The 5,503-nt window shown below is 40.2% G+C and overlaps 2 protein-coding genes and 1 pseudogene across 3 annotated transcripts in view; all 3 read left to right on the plus strand.

Moving 5' to 3' along the window:
• mmd (disintegrin and metalloproteinase domain-containing protein mind-meld) overlaps nucleotides 1–5,503 on the plus strand; it is a 937,314-nt gene that overhangs the window by 693,801 nt on the left and 238,010 nt on the right. The window lies entirely within an intron of this gene.
• sni (SDR family oxidoreductase sniffer) overlaps nucleotides 1–5,503 on the plus strand; it is a 241,398-nt gene that overhangs the window by 66,050 nt on the left and 169,845 nt on the right. The gene's annotated exons all lie outside the window — the stretch shown is intronic.
• LOC149502259 (uncharacterized) lies at nucleotides 1,077–5,241 on the plus strand (annotated as a pseudogene). The gene is made up of 2 exons (XR_016323711.1): nucleotides 1,077–1,794; nucleotides 5,031–5,241. The product of XR_016323711.1 is annotated as an uncharacterized LOC149502259 (transcript).

Below are 5,503 nucleotides of genomic sequence, written 5' to 3' on the forward strand. Positions count from 1 at the left end.
ACAAAACATAGATTCTTATGACACTAAAGTTTATACAAAATGACCTCCGTGATTTTGAATACAGGCCTTCAATCTGCGCGGCCAGTCGTCTATCGCAGCACGAACGAGGTCCATGTCAATATCGGCGGCTGCCTTAATCAAGGATGTCTTGAGTGACTCCAAATTGGGATGAGGCTTTGAGCACGCCTTTTCCTCCAAGTGTTGCCATATCTTGTAATCTAACGGATTCAAATCTGGACTGGAGGAGGGCCAGTCTTCGTGCCGGATGAAGTCGATTTCACGCGGCGCCAGCCAGTCTTGTGTGCTCTTCGCTATATGAGCTGGCGCCGAATCTTATTAGAATACCCAGTGCCTGTTATTAAACATGGTATGAGAAACAGGTTCCACAAGGTTCGTCGGGACTGTATTTTGATACACAACTGCATTCGTTTTTACACCTTTCTCACAAAAATGATTGTAGCTCTCTTCTACGGTAAAAAATTTTTCATCCGAAAAAAGAATTTCCCGATATTTTTTTCCCGCGTACCGCTTCAACAAAACGCGGCATCTCTTTAGTCTCAGGTCCATTAGACGAGCATTCAAACGATGTCCTGTTTTTCTTCGATATGCCCAAAGCCCTAAGTCTTCATTTAACAACCTTTTCACCGTGGTTCTGCTTAACCCCATCTGAAGGGCCAACAGTTTCTGCTTACGTTTGGGATTTCTTTGAATTCGCGCCTTCACAGCTTTTATCACTGCTGGAGTCCTAACAGACCGAGGGCGACCACTTCTTGACCTGTCATCTACACTAGAGTCTTCATTGTATCGTTTGATGGTACGATAAACGAATCTTTTGGTTATATTCAAATTTATCAGTATGTTATAAATTGGAATTGGCGCGTAACCGCAACGATGCAACGCAATAACTGCAACACGGTCTTCTTTAAGCGTCCACTCCATATTTAAAAATGAGTAAAATTCTAAAAGTATACATTTTTATTTTCATGAACAATTCGAAATTCGAATTCAATAAACTTTTTTGTGGCCAGCATTCTAAAAGAAAAGTTTTTATTGTGTGACAATACTTATGACCTGTAACGGACGTGACGTCAGCTGTCATGCCCTGCCGCCAGCCAAGCCGCCAAGCCATATTAACACGCCCCCTTCCGCCACAGCCAACGCCACCGCCGCCAGCCAAAGCCAACGAAGGGGGGATAGTGTTAATAAAACAAGCCGTGCCAGCCATTTCTACCTGCTTTCTGCATTCTCGCACAAATAAAAGAACTTGTCGTTACGCTGCTGGTTTTTATTGTCTCATCATTTGCAACAATCAGAAGTGGCATAAAGAAATGAAACAACGTCATATACACGCTCAGATGTCTCGGTCTTCTGACAAGTTTGAAGAAGATGAAGCTCCTATTTCACTGGCGAGGAAAGTGTTGAAAAATTGCTTCAGAAAGAGGTCCACAAGGCGATACTTGAGCTACAGGATGAAGAACCTGGAACAATCAAATCAAAGGGACTTCGACGTCGTCGGACCAAAAGCGCCTGCCGCCCTGTCCTTCCATCATTCTGGTTCACGTAGAGGGAAACTAAAAGAGCAGCAACGTGGTTACTCCACTGCGGCACTACGAGCTTCACGGCGCTTCACGAGATTCACGGCTACGAGCTTCCTTCTCCCTGCCTGCGACGCTGCTGCGCGGCGAAGACAGCTACGTCAAAGTCATCAACATGAGCTCGGAGACCATCATGTGGCCGCCGGGCGAGGTCCTGCCGAGGGCCAACAGCTGCGAGGAGCCACAGCCAAACAGCCAGGTGTGTTGCATTTCTACTTGCCCTAGCCATGCCATTACAAATATTTCGAGATTTGAGGGTAGAAATAAAAAAAAATTAAAAGGAGCCATTGAATAACAAGGGTCATTCAGATTTAAAAAATACAGTATAAGCATTGCTTTGCTACGAATACACATGATTTAGGTATTGCCAATTTAGTCCAAATGCAAATTAAGCTTACTAGTGATCAGCCCGTGTATCGCCACCTTTACTTTCTCATAATGAACAAACGATAGTTAAATCTAAAGCTAATTAACTTTTAGATGCCGGCATTATAAAATAATCTCAAGCTAGTCATGCTTCACCAGTGGTCTTATTAAGAAACAGAACGGCGACAGTAGGCTATGCGTTGATTATCGTGCGTTAAACGCTATGGTAAAATATAAAAGTATCCACCGAACAGTACTTCACGAGTTTAGATTTAGACCAGGGCTACCATAAATTAAGCATTGTGCCAGACACACAACTGCTTTCATTACGCCGCAAGGTCATTATTTCGAGTACAGTAGAACTCCTTTTGGTTTAGCATATGTGCCATCTGTATTCATGCGTTTCTTCTTTTTGTCCACATTATTCTTCAAGATGGGGTGGTTAAATGCGTTTAATTAATAAAATAATTGAGTCTGTGGGTAGAAAAGAAATGAGTAAAAATAAATGTAGGTCAAATCGAGATACTAGCAATTTTAAACGATTTACCTCTACCCTCGGTTGATATAAAATCAGGTTCAATAGTTATTGAGAAAGTACTTGGGAAATTTTATGGTGGAGACTTCAAATTAAATATGAGTAAATGCTCATTCTTGGAGAAACAAGTCACTTGTTTAGGTCATAAAATATCTTCAGACGGTATACAGCCGGGTGCAACAAAAATTGACGGCCGTTTCGCAGTTTCCTGTGCCAAATAATGCTCATAGTGTGCGACAGTTTATTGGTTATATGTTACTTGCGCGTCCATTAACTGAGTTAAGAAAAAAAAAAAAAAAGATAAATCATGGGTGTGGGGCCGTGAACATAACGCGAATTTCGAACAACTGAAAAACAGTTTATGTTCCAAACCTATGCTAGCTCTGTATAATCCTATGCTTCTTACAGAAATACAAACCGATGCGTGTAACTTAGGAATTTCTTGTATACTATTACAAAAACAAACTGACAACTCACTGCGGCCTGTTATGTATTTTAGCCGGGTTACTAGGAAGGAAGAGTGTGTATCATAGTTAAGAGCTCAAAACCTGGCGGTCGTACAATCGCTACGTAGGTTCCGTGTTTATGAAGTAGGTAAGCATGATATAATAGAAACTGATTGTACTGTGGTTTGTGCTACGCTTACCAAACGCGGCATTATACCACGCATGGCGCGATGGTGAGTTTTGAAAGAAGATTATGACATTAGTGTTGAGTATAGACCTGGTGAACGTGTGGAACATTTGTAGACGCGCTTAATAGGCATCCTGTTGACATGATGAACGTAAATTATCTTAAAGTTACTAATTGATTCTGTACTGTGCAATGTCAGGACGAAAAGCTTAGTTCGATTATAAAGCAATCTATACTAGCATTATAAAGCTGAAGAGTTTGTTTGAACGCGCTAATCTCAAGAACTGCTGGTCCGATTTGAAAAATTCTTTCAGTGTTAAATAACCCATTTATTGAAAGGTTATAGGCTATATAAAAGGTTATAGGCTATATAACGCTAAGACCGCTAAGACCATCATTGTGTCACGCTAAGGCCAATACAAGCGAAGTACCAGTAAATAATGTTTCAAAATCGGGTTATTTTCCCTTTTAAGAGCTTCCGGTGCCTGCGCTGCAGAAGCGGTTAAAGTTTCGCTAAAATAATGTGACAGAATTGTTCCCCTTTAAAAAAAAAATGTCCGCGATAGCATATATCTATATGTTAAGGTTGGCTCACTATAACGTTTTTTTATGCTAACCAAATTTGTTCTAAAATAAAGCATTATTTGTGAACTATATTCCACGCGGACGAAGTCGCGCTGATGTTAAAGATAATTATGAACTAGTTCGAAATTTTTTTAAGGGAAATAGACTCGCAGTCCCTTCGGCTAAATGGAAAATTGTACAAATGCACTATGACGACATTTGTCACGTGGATCTAAATCATCGTTTAGCTTTGATTAAAAGCCAATATTGGTTTCTTAAAATGACACGCTTTATTAGGAAATACGTGGCAGCATGTCTTTATTGTACACATGAGAAGGATAACTATGTTAAAAAAAAGAAGACTGTCTATATCCGATCTCTAAACCATCTGATACTATGCGCATGGTACAAAAAGATAACATGATGCCCTTCTGTAGGACATCTAAAGGGCACCAACCAGTACATGATCGTAATGAAAGATGCGTTGTCTAAATTTGTGATAGCTGAACTAACGCGTACTGTAAATTCAATCGGGACCATTCGTGCATTGAAAAATATATTAATAGGGTTTGTCCAGATATCCGAATTACGTGGTGACAGACTACGGGAAAGCTTTTACGAGTAGGTACTTTAAAAAAAATATATCAGAAGATAAACAGTTTAGGCATACGTTAAACGGTATTGCTTGTCCGCGCGCTAATTGGCCAGGTTGAACAAACTAAACATATAATTTTATGTGTTGCGGGCAACTGATCCTAGTGAAACTTCAAATAATTTAAACTCCGTCATTTGAGGCACAAATAACACAATTAAAAGTAACAGCGGCTACAAGCCTTGTGATTTAATCTTTACGCGCTCTGGTAGGTCAATATGTGATGTTTTCTTGGTCGCGAACCAGAAACTGTTGACGCACGGCGTAAGATAGCTGCAGCTAGGATAAAACAAGCGAGTACAATAATGACACACAACATTAATATAAAAAAAGCTCATGTTTATAAGAAAAGGCATATTTGTATCGTAGAGACAGGCGCCAACTGGTTAGTAGCGCCGCTAGGATTAATACCAAATTAGACGATTTGTACTCAGGTCCGTATGTAGTAACTAAAGTAGTAGGTAACAATTGGTATCGAATTAGAAGTATATCTAAAAGGTTTACGAAGTTATAAAAACTTCACTGGCCTGGTATCAACAGATTCATTAAGGCCCTATAAAAGTATAACCCATGTGTCTGATAGCGCTAGTAGTTCCGATGAGCAGGTCGAAACTGAAGACCTTATTGATTTATTTGAGAACTAAATGTTTTTGTGTGTTCCCCATTGCGGGAGCAATTGTTGCAGGATGGCCGAATGTAACGGACGTGACGTCAGCTGTCATGCCCTGCCGCCAGCCAAGCCGCCAAGCCATATTAACACGCCCCCTTCCGCCACAGCCAACGCCACCGCCGCCAGCCAAAGCCAACGAAGGGGGGATAGTGTTAATAAAACAAGCCGTGCCAGCCATTTCTACCTGCTTTCTGCATTCTCGCACAAATAAAAGAACTTGTCGTTACGCTGCTGGTTTTTATTGTCTCATCATTTGCAACAGACCTGACTAGTTACATACTAAAATAAGTTGCTATCTTCCCTTTCGGTATTGCGTATACCTACATTCAGTATCAAAATATATGGGCGAAGTCATTTTTCGTAAGGCATTTCTGTAGTTATAATAGTCTAATTATAATAGTATATTAGTCTAATGTTATGCTGTTTTGATTAAAGGAATGTTATATAATCTAAAGTAAATATTAAAATATGAAATAAAACAACATAAA

This window comes from Bombyx mandarina, chromosome 10, assembly GCF_030267445.1.
Source record: "Bombyx mandarina strain Sakado chromosome 10, ASM3026744v2".
In the NCBI taxonomy this organism is placed as follows: Eukaryota; Metazoa; Arthropoda; class Insecta; order Lepidoptera; family Bombycidae; genus Bombyx; species Bombyx mandarina.